The sequence below is a fragment of the Ochotona princeps genome, chromosome 10, assembly GCF_030435755.1.
Source record: "Ochotona princeps isolate mOchPri1 chromosome 10, mOchPri1.hap1, whole genome shotgun sequence".
Taxonomy (NCBI): domain Eukaryota; kingdom Metazoa; phylum Chordata; class Mammalia; order Lagomorpha; family Ochotonidae; genus Ochotona; species Ochotona princeps.
In genome coordinates this window covers 31987584-31999192 of record NC_080841.1, presented here as the reverse complement: position 1 = coordinate 31999192, position 11609 = coordinate 31987584, and the positions used below count along the sequence as shown (strand labels likewise).

Here is an 11609-nt window from a genome sequence, read left to right as displayed (position 1 = left end):
ACAACAACCAGAGCTGAACTGTTGTGAAGCCAGGGATCAGGAACTTCTTCCAGGTCTCCCACCTAGGTGCCGGCAAGGCTTTGGACCATCCTCTGCTGCTGTCCCAGGCCACAAGCAGGGAGCTAGATGGAAAGTTGGAGCAGCCAGGACACGACTGGCATTGTATGGGGTCCGGGCACTTGAAGGTGGAACATTATCCAATTGAACCAGGTCCTACTCTTTTTCTGAAGTAAATAATGGGAAGAAACCTAAAGTCTGAAGATGTAGGAAAAACCTCAGTGAGAAGCTCATAGAATCCTAGTATCCATTTACCTCCCAGCAGTGCTGTGAGAAAAATTAATGTTTACACTGGTCTTGAGATCTTCAGGTGAAAGGGACTTAAAGAGTCCAGAATGAAGATGATGATTCTTGTGACTCTTTTGAAGCCCCAGACCAAATTTCACAGCATCCCCCAGGTTTCCCCAGGCTCACAAGGGTCTGGGGCTATCCCTTGATCGTGTTTAACAAGTGATTTTCCAACACTGCTTGGGATTTTAGAGAAAACAAACACGAAAATAAGTCTGGAGAACAGTAGCCAACAAAAGTCTGGCACTGTGGTGCAGTGGGTTAAGCCCTCACTTGGGATACTCACATCATATGAATGTGCCTGGTTCAAGTCCCAGCTACCCTGTACTTCCAATCCATCTTCCCACAAATACGCACCTTGTGAGGCTGTGGATGATGGCCCAAGTACTTCAGTTCCTGCCACCCACATATGCAACGTGGATGAAATTCCTGGCTTCGCCCAGACCATTCCTGACTGCTAAGGACATTTGAGAAGTGAACCATTGGATGGAAGATCTCTCCCTCTCTGCCTGCCTCTCTGTCACTCTACTTTTTGAATAAATACATGAATAAATGTTTCTTTTTCTTTTTTTTTTTTAAAGATTTATCTGTTTTCATTACAAAGTCAGATATACAGAAAGCTGGAGAGATAGAGAGGAAGATCTTCCATCCGATGATTCACTCCCCAAGTGAGCGCAATGGCCGGTGCTGTGCCAATCCGAAGCCAGGAGCCAGGAACCTCTTCCAGGTCTCCCACATGGGTGCAGAAGCCCAAAGCATTGGGCCATCCTCGACTGCTTTCCCAGGCCACAAGCAGGGAGCTGGATGGGAAGTGGAGCCGCCGGGACCAGAACCGGCACCCATATGGGATACCAGAGCGTTCCAGGCGAGGACTTTAGCTGCTGGGTCACGCCGCCAGGTCCGAATAAATGTTTCTTTGGAAAAAGAAATAAAGTTTAAATCACAAGTTTGGAAATCCTGACAAAATAAGTCCTTGGCTTATAGGCAAAATTGAAACCAAGATGCTCTTTGTGATCCTGCAGGAGGCAGATGCTGAGCTCCAGAGAGTTATTTGCGTCTCACATCTGGTGGCCTTCCCTTGGTTAGCTCACCCTCTGTCTCTCCTGTGCTTGGATCCTGGCTGCGGTTCTCAGCACCAGAACCTTCAGGTACAAGTTACTGCAACTTGAGATGTTTGGTCTGAATATGCAAATGTTGGCCCAACTTCTACTCTTCATGAAGTATTACAGTGTTCTCTCTCTCTCTCTGTGTCTGTTACATATGAGTAATCCAATCACCAGTTGAAAGCTATTTGGGACCCAAGTAGAAGAAGCTGCTGCAACAGCTAAGCTTGGGTTTTCTCCAGTCACCATTTTCCTTGTTATATACTTACCTATCTGTCTTTCCTTTTTGCTTTATGCCTGCATCCTTGTTTAGGTTGACCTGGACTGGTACCACCTTAACAATAAATCATTAAACACAAAGAAAGGTCTTTTTAAACCTACATCTAAGGCTGTCTATGTTAGATGGAAAGAAACGGGCTCCAATAGCTTTGCAGGCCCAGGCACACATGGGTACACAACAATTAAGCAGTAAATCATAACAATATGCTGTTTGAACATGCCTCAGATGTGCTGGAAAAAGTTGAATGAGTATCTTCACCTGCCAGCAGGAAAGGAGGAAAAAAAGTCAGGCAGGCTTAACCAGACATGGCTTATTCCTAATATGATCATAAAGCCACTCCTGGCTTGTGCTCCCAGAACTAAAAATTCCAATATATGAAGAGTTAGGATTATATTACACCTAAATGCTAATTCTCTCCTTAGCAGATCAAATCCAACCACTTCCTGATCTACAAGGGGCAACTTAGGTTAGGCCAACATGTGAGATAAGTCCTTGTATTACTATGACCATCTTGCCAAGATGTGTGCAAGTTAATTAAAACAACAACAACAACAACAAAACCACATAAAGAGACTTCATTCCAGGATACTAATTAGAGGGTGTTGGTTTTTAGTCCCGGTCTTCTGTCAATTAACAAAGTGTTCTGGCCCCGCAGTGCCTTGCTCTGGCCTCAGAGGCCCATGGTTGCCTTTGGCACTTGCACAGGGACATCAGTGTAGGCAGCCTTGGATTCCCAGCGGATATTAAGAAAATAAGCAAACTTGCAGTTGAAATAATATTGCTAATTCAAAACCATGAGCTAAAAGGCTTTTTGTGATTGGATTGGGATCCTCTCCACCCCACAACTAGCGGTTATAATATTTTTTGATAGGAAAATGCTTCCTGGCTTATTACCTTCAGAATAAAAATTCCCCATCAACTGCTGGCTGTGTATCCTCACCATTGGATATGACTCGGGAAGAGGCTTTCTAGAGCTCTCAGTTGGAGTCCAAGTTGAGTGCTCCAAGGTGAGGGCACCGAAGGACTCATCACAACCAACTCGCTCACGATCAGCAATGTGTTCCGTGAGTGGGACTCCTGACCATTTGGTGTGTCAGCATCATCTGGGAGTTTGTTAGAAGGGCGAGTTTTTGGGGCCAATGTCATGATGTACACTGCCCCCAACACTGATATCCTGCATGAGCGCCACTTCAAGTACCAGTTGGTCCTGCTTCTTACCCATCTCCCTGCTAATGTTCTTGGGAGAGCAGCAGAAGATGACCCGAGGCCTCATGTCATTGTACCAATATTAGAGACTTGGATAAATCTCCTGGCTTCCGGCATCAACCCGATCCAGTCCTGACTGGGTTGCGGCTGTCTGGGAAAAAAAATCTCTCTCTCTTTCTCTGTAACTCTGCCTTTCAAATAAATAAATATTTTTAAGATTTATTTATTTTGGGCCCAGCATTGTAGCCTAGTAGTAAAGTTCTCGCCTTGTATGCGCCAGGATCCCATTTGGGCAACTGTTTATACCCCAGCTGCTCCACTTCCCATCCAGCTCCCTGCTGTGGCCTGGGAAAGCAGTAGAGGATAGCCCAAAGCCTTGGGACCCTGCCCCCGTGTGGGAGACCCAGAAGAAGCTCCTGGCTCCTGGTTCCAAAAAAAGATTTATTTATATTATTGGAAAGTCAGAGTTACAGAGAGAAGGAGAGACAGAGAGGAAGATCTTCCATCTGTTGGTTTACTCCTCCAAGCGGGACTGATCCAGGAGCCAGGAGCTTCTTCCTCCAGATCTCCCACATGGGTGCAGGGTCCCAAGGCTTTGGGCCATCTTCAACTGCTTTCCCAGGCCACAAGCAGGGAAGTGGAGCAACCTGGATATGAACCAGTACCCATATGGGATTCCAGTACATGCAAGGTGAGGACTTTAGCTGCTAGGCTCCTGCACCAGGCCCATACAGAAATACTTTATAAAGTGCAGTTTCTCAGGTTCTGGGGAACCCTGGGGATGGGTCCCAGCACTGTGCCCCAGCAATTCCTCTAGGTACTGCTTGGGGGGGCTGAGATCAGCATATGCATGGAGACTAAAAGCTGGGAAGTGCTTTACTGTCTGTCTCGAATGTGCTTACTATTGTGTAACTGCCATTTTTAGCTCTTCTTGCAACCTTGTTTTGCACATGAAAAGCAGAAATTACCTCATTTTGCCTTCTCACCAGAGTTGGTGGACAATATTGTACTTCCACACTCCCTACCTGCCTCTCATCCACGGCAGAGTCAAGATTCTGCTGAGAGAAAGTGCTGCCGGGGCCAAGCCTCTCAGGTGCAGAGGTCACTACGCAAGAAGTTCCCGAGGGATTTGGAGACAGCCTGGGAACTCTGAGCTGAGGGATGTGAAGGCCTGGCCGCCACCTGACAGGGATAGAAATCTACTTGGGAGCCCAGAAATCCCACCTGGTCAGTCTTCCCAGAGAGCCACCCAGGGAAACTCCTGCTGGGTCAGTCCACACATGGCTGTCGAAGGCTAGAGGCTGGAACCTCTACAGCAAGGACAGATGTCCTCAATAACCTTGCAGGGCTGTTATCAGAACCAGCGGCAAGGTGGCGCCTGCCCACAGGGCTGCAGGCACTCTCCAAGCAAGGCAGGGATGCAGGAGGGCTCCATAACAGTGTGGACTTGTTCCATGTGGGTGACACCTTCCTGTTTGGCTTTCTGCCTGATACAAATTCACCTGGGAGTGCTCGGGAAAAGAGCCTCCATCTCACGTGATGTTTTATTGCTGAGATTCAGCCAGATGGCCATATGCTGTGTAGCACATTTATTTTAGTTGCTGAATCATATTCCACTGTAGGACTTCAACAATATATCCAACAACTCTCCTCTCCATAGATCTTTGGGTTGGTTGTAGGTTTCTTTGTTACTATGAATGAGAGATAGAATCAGCTAGGAACAAATAATTTTCTTGATAACAAAAACTACTATGAAATATGGCAATTAAAGCAAATTGTACTGTTCAGAGATACAAAACTGACCCAGGGGATAGAGTGGAATAGTATCAAACATTGGTCTATCAGAGGTGGCATTTTAAGACCAGTGGAGGAAAGGAGGGACTATGAATGAATGGAGCTGGAAAATTATTGTCCATATGAAAGAGAATGAAACTAATGATTACCTCAAACTAGTTCTCCCACAAAGGTGGCAGTGGCCCAGACACCGAGCATCATCTGCTGCCTTCTCAGGTGCGTTAGCAGGGCACTATATGGGAAGCAGAATAGCAGAGACTTGAACCAGTGCTCTCTCATGCTATGCTGTTGTTGTTGAAGTGGTTATTATTATTATTATTATTATTATTATTATTATTATTATTATTATTATACAGAGAGGGAGAGAGACAAAAAAGGAAGACCTTCTGTCCACTGATTCACTCCTCAAGTAGCCTCAACTGTTGGAGCTGAGCTGATCTGAAGTCAGGAACTAGGAGCCTCTTCCAGGTCTCTCGCACACCAGTGCAGGGTCCCAAGGCTTTGGGCCATCCTCGACTGCTTTCCCAGGCCACAAGCAGGGAGCTGGATGGGAAGCAGGGCTGCTGGGATTAGAACTAGTGCCCATATGGGATCCCGGTGCGTGCAAGGCAAGGACATTAACCTCTAAGCTATCGTGCAGGGACCAGCAATGGCTAATTTGCTATGCCACAAGGACAGCCACCCAGACATCAATCTTTTTTTTTTTTCTTAAACATGAAAGCTTTATTTATTTATTTATTTATTTATTTATTTATTTATTTATTTATTTTTTGCTCATACTGCAGGTGCATAATACATCATCAGGATGCTTTTCTTAGTCATTTAGAAATTGAGATGCGGGGCCCAGCACGATGGCTCAGTGGCTAAATCCGCACCTCACATGTCTGGGATCCTTTACAGGTGTCAGTTCATGTTCTGGCTGTTCCACTTCTCATCCAGATCCCTGCCTATGGCATGGGAAAGCCAAGAGGATGGCCCAAAGCCTTGGAATCCTACATCTATGTGGGAGATCAGAAGAAGCTCCTGGCTCCTGTTTCCTGGCTTTGGATCGGCTCATCTCTGGCCATTGAGACTACTTAGGGAGTGAATCAGTGGACAGAAGACTTTTCTAACTGTGTCTTCTCTGTAAATTCCTTGGGCTGCAAAGACAACAACGTGCAGTGGTGTGTTGGATTTCTCCAGTGAAACAACCCTCCCTAGTGAATGCCTAGGGATGAACTCCTTAAGCATCTCTTCCATAACCTTAAGGTTCCATATCAAGGTGAGTCCCTGAGGAGGTGGAGACCAAGTCCTGAAAAAACCTATCTTCATCTCACTGCTCTGCCAGAAGACGGCATCAATCTTTAAAATGGAGACTCAGCCTGGAGTCTTATGCTTTGACATCACCAGTCCAGGAAGTGTCCAAGTCAGTGACACAGCCCTCCCTGCTCTAGTGAGAAAGTCATGCTCCACCCAGTATGGTCTCTGTCTGAGTGAGCTCCTGCTATCGTCCTCACATCCTGCCACCTGTCCTCCATGCTGCTCCCCAGGTGGCCTCCCAGTTGCCTAGTGTCATGATATCACTTCTCTGCTTCAAGGTCCCAAAGGAAACTCAGTACTTATAGGAGAATGCTTTTGACATCCAAACTGGGCCACTGCATCTCGGTCCTCACTGGACACTGTTTCAGCCACACTGACTGCTTGTGCTTGCCTGTAGCCGCCTGGTTTCTCATGCCTTCCTATCTGCTTACCTTGCACCTTTCATGCTTCTCCTGTGGCCTGTCTTTCCCAGCCTTCCTTGTCCTCCTCGGTAGCATTGTCTAACTCTTCCTTTGTTGCTGGCTGGGTGCCCTGGACAACTCTAACAGTGCCTCAGACACCTGCTACCCTAGCTTCCCCTGTCTGCCTGTGACAGGTCTTAGTTTCCCAAGGACACAGACTGTGTGCCAACATCATGATCCTTCTAACTTTTAGCACAATATCTGGATGATAACTGGTGCTTAATAAATATTTGAGGGCCTGGCGGTGTGGCCTAGTGGCTAAAGCCCTCGCCTCACATGAGCTGGGATCCCATATGGTGCTGGTTCTAATCCTGGCAGTTCCACTTCCCATCCAGCTCCCTGCTTGTGGCCTGGGAAAGCAGTTGAGAATGGCCCAGAAGAAGCTCCTGGCTCCTGACTTCGGATTGGCTCAGCTCCAGCCATTGCAGCCACTTGGGAAGTGAACCAACAGATGGAAGATCTTTGTCTCTGTATCTTCTTCACTCTGTCTTCTGACTTTCCAATGAAAATAAATAAATCTTTCAAAAATAAATAAAGTTATTTTAAAAATACTGGGCATAAAAAAAAGTACTGGGGCAGGATTTGTGCCACAGCAGATTAAGCTGCACTTAGGATGTCAGCATCTCGCATTTGAGTGCCAGTTTAAGTCCTGGTTATTCTGCTTCTAATCCAGCTTCCTACTAATGCACTTGAGAAATCCTTGTGGGAGACAGGAGGAAGTTTCATGTTTCTTTCTTTTTTTTTTTTTTTTTTTTTTTTTTTTTTTTTTTTTTTTGGAAAGTTAGGTTTACAGAGAGAAGGAGATACAGAAAGAAAGATCTTCCATTCTCTGGTTCATTCCCTAAGTGGCCACAATGGCTGGAGCTCAGCTGATCTGATCTGGAGCCAGGAGCCAGGAGCTTCTTCCACATGGGTGCAGGGTCCCAAAGCTTTGTGCCATCATCTACTGCTTTCCGAGGACACAAACAGGGGGCTGGATAGGAAGTGGAACAGGTAGGATACAAACTGGCGCCGATAAGTGATTTTGCCGCTTGCAAGGTGAGGATTTTAGCCAATAGGCTACCACGCCTGGAGCTCAGGTTTGTACCATAAGCAGGGCTCAGCCCCAGTCACTGAGCCCATTTGTAGAAAGAACCAGCAGATAAAGATTGCTCTTTTGCTTCCTGTCTCTGCCTCTTTCTGTCACTCAGCTGTTGAAATAAAATAAAAATATTTTTAAAAAGTGATGCCTGGGATTTGGTGCGGTAGCCTAGCAGCTAAAGTTCTTGCCTTACATGTGCCAGGATCCCATATGGGTGCTGGTTCTAATCCCAGCAGCCACGCTTCTCATCCAGTTCCCTGATTGTAGCCTGGGAAAGCAGTCGAGGATGGCCCAAAGCCTTGGGACCCTGCACCAGCGTGTGGGAGACCCGGAAGAGGCTCTGGGCTCTTGGCTTCAGATCAGCTCAGCTCTGGCCATTGCAGCCACTTGGAAAGTGAATCATCGGACATAAGATCTTCTTCTTTGTCTCTCCTCCTCTCTGTATACCTGATTTTCCAATTAAAAAAAAAAAAAAGATGATGCCTGGGTGGAGAGATGGTAGTACTTCACAGAGTTAGAGAATGCAAAACACAAAGCAAGTTTAAGGGCTTAAGGGAAAATAATCCCGAGATAGACAAGAGGTATCCATATGACAGAAAGCAGTAATACAGGCACAGTGTGTCATGCTAAGGAGCCATGGCGGGGGAGGGGGCAGCCTCAGAGAAACAGATGCAGACCCCAAGGCCAGGTAAAGGGGATTGAGACAGGAAGTGACAGATGGATGTTGAGCTTGGGAGAATTTTCAAGTTGAAGACATGTGTAACATAAGTATGTATCTCGACTGCAGATAAAACCGACAGCCAGTGAAAATAGAATACATATTCAAAAATTCCTGACACAGGGATCCTATGTTTGTGTCTTATGGTTTATGGATGTTGAAATCTTAAACAAAAAGGAATGTTATTTCCATGAAGTCATTCTTAGCCTAAAATAGATCCTAGACAGTGTGTTCAAGTTTCACATAGCCCCTCTTGCTTCCTTGACAGCAAATTATGATTTCGATGCACACATAAGGTACATATCCTAAATCCCTATAACCACACAAAGAAAGGTAACTCAGAAATGGCGGGCACTGGCCCAAAGTCTTCATCTGCATCTTATTAGCATTGTACCAGCAGCCAGCCCCTTTCATTGGGCTACTCTGTTTACACAGCAGCTGTGATGCAAAAGTGCAAGCATCTTCCAGATTCATGCAGACAGTATCAGACTATCATTATAAATTCATGATACAAACACTGACAGGCTGCACATGGAGCCCAGCAACATAAAGGGGAAGGTAAAATGCAAGATCCTGGCAGGAACCACATCAAGACAGAGACACAGCAGGAATGGTCCAAGCTGCCTCCCTGCCCCTACTGAGTGGTACTCTCCAGAGCTTCTGGCCAGAAGAAGACACTCAGGAAGACTAACCAAGTGTCCCCTGGCTGCTTCATCCAGGACTTTGGTCCTCTAGACTGCTTTCTTTCGGAGGACACCAAGTCCACACTGGCAAATAGGGAGCTCTCAAACCCTCTGCCCCCTCAGGTCTCCTTGGATCCACATGCTGCGGTTGCCTGCAAGCCTATATCCCCCTTAGATGCTGTGGAATCAATCAGACCAGAGTCTACATGCTGGCTCTGATGCCTTGTCACGGTATGACCTAGGTCAAAATCACTTAACTTCTCTGTTCCCGTACTCGTGAGATAAATAGCGGTAACCACTCCAAGAGTGGTGGCTGCTGTTGTGCTGTTTATGCTTTCAATCTCTCCACAGGGAGAGTTGTCTTCTGTTTTCAAAACCTTTTGTCCCTCCCTGAGGGACGGAGGTGTAAACATCCCAGTCAGCTGCTATGAGCCAGGATCTTTCTACAGCTCCCACTGTTGGCCTGCTACACAGGCCCTTGCGGTGATGTCAAACTTCTGTTTCTTGGACAGCGCACTCCTCTTCTATGCCTATTGAGGATGTACGTGCACGTGTGTGTGTGTGTGTGTGTGTGTGCTGTGAATAAGCTTCTCTTTCCTGACCAGCCTGTTCAAGCCAGTCATTCAGAACCCCAACACACACACACACACACACACACTCCTGCCTTTCTTTCTCTGGTGTCTCTTGGGTGTAGTTTCAACGTGTCCTGGGAACCTTTATGGTCTGTGACATACTAAAGTAGCTTTCTCATTTACTGTGGTTTCAAAGCTTCTGGAGTATAAGCTCTTCTCTTACCTCTTTTGCTGTTTCTGTCCAGGCCCCTCTGTTCCCGCACCTCAGAGGTAAGGAAGAAATGGCTGTGACACGGAGCTGAGCAACCACCCACACTATAGGTAGCTCCATCTCTGGATGAGCAATGATGACAGAGCTCTATCTCTCCCAGAAAATTCCTCTGTGGCTCCCGACCCCACCCATGAACATGAAGAGGACAAGTGATGCGCTTGTGTTCAGTCAATGATCGCTTTACCCTCCAAGCGACAGAAGGACAGCTCATCAGTGCTGGTCCCAACAACGGAAAGACAAACAAACAACAGAAAAAGGGGAAGGGGATGTTGATGGTGTGTAGAATAAAAGGCATACATGTTTTTGTGAAATGGAATGAACTGAGTCCACGAGCCCCAGGGAGGGAGGCAGCTCCTTCCTAGTCAGTGTCTAATTTCTCATTTAGACACCCTGTAGTTCATCTACAGTTTCATACCTCAGTCTCAGGTGTTTTGGAATACTGTGTTAGTCCTAGGCACAATCTTAGGCCTAGCTTGGAGTTTCGTGGCCAAATAAATTCATAATCTATTTGGATTAAACAGATAGCAGAATTCCTCAGGGTTTTTATTATGCTAAGGAACGTCACCAACCTCTGAAAGGGGACACACAGTGAGGGAGTGGTTACAGCCGGCGCCTTTGTTCCCCAGTGGGAAGGTGCTAGTACAGAAATAGGGTTAGATGAGGCCATGAGAATAGAGCCCTCGTGATGGGATTAGTGTCCCTCTGAGAGGAGGAGCAGACTGGATACCTGCTCCTCCTCTCTCTCCCTCCCTCCTTCTCCACCCCATCGCCCTCTCGTGAGCATGCAGCGAAAAGACAGCCATTTGCCAGCCGGGCAAAGGGCCCTCAGCAAGAACTGGATCAGCCAGTACCTGGATGACAGCCTTCCCTGTCTTCAAGCTGTGGGAAGTATCTGTTGTGTAACCCACTCAGTCTGTGGGATTTTCTCGTAGCAGCCAAGCTAAAGCAGAATGTCTCCAAATATACTACAAGATGAAATCCTTCTGTAACAGTGCGTTATGGTTGTACCCAGAGTCTCACAGAACACACTTTGGGAAACATGACTCTAATTGGATCTTTTTAAAGGATGTATTTTATTTATTTGAACACACAGAGAGGTGGAGAAATGCAGAGATCTTCTATCCACTGGTTCATTCTCTAAATGCTAGCAATGGACAGGCAGTGCTGGGCCAGGATGAGCCAGGAATCAGGAGCTTCCACAGGGTTTCCCATGTGGGTACGGGGGGGACCAAACACTTAGGCCATCCTTCACATTAGCAGGACATAGGGCAGCCAGCACTTGAACCACATGGGATGCTGTGTCACACAATGACAGCCCCTTTAGTTTGATCCTTTAGAAATATTATTTCAAAATCAGAATTACAGAGAGGAGAGAAACAGAGAGATCCTCCATCTGTTAGTTTACTTCCCAAATGGTTGCTACTGCTTGAACTGGGCTAGACTGAAGCTGGAAACCAGCAGCTTCTTCCAGATCTCCCAAAGGCGTAGAGGGTCCCAAGGATCTGGGACATCCTCTGCTGCTTTCCCAGGCTATAAGCAGGGAGCTGGATTGGAAGTGAAGCAGCCAGGACACAAACTGGCACCCTATATGGGATGCTGGTGCTAGAGGAGGAGGCTTAGCTGCTACATGAGCATACTGGCCTCTAGTTTGGTTTTTAATATCGCCTGAAGGCTGTCTGCGAGTTGTCTATGTCTTAATAGCTGTGGATGGCGAGCAGAGGTCCTTTCTTTCCCCCAGTGTTGGGAAAGTTTCTGCAGGGAGCAGGATAAATGTTTTTATATCCTCATGAATCCTT

At 46.7% G+C, this 11609-nt stretch overlaps 1 long non-coding RNA gene across 1 annotated transcript; it reads left to right on the top strand.

The window, feature by feature from the left end:
* Window positions 1-1364: 1364 nt before the first annotated feature.
* Window positions 1365-10063, top strand: LOC131481322 (uncharacterized). Its single transcript, XR_009246229.1, has 3 exons — window positions 1365-1493; window positions 9788-9812; window positions 9914-10063. It is a non-coding gene; the product is annotated as an uncharacterized LOC131481322 (long non-coding RNA).
* The last annotated feature ends 1546 nt before the right edge of the window (window positions 10064-11609 follow it).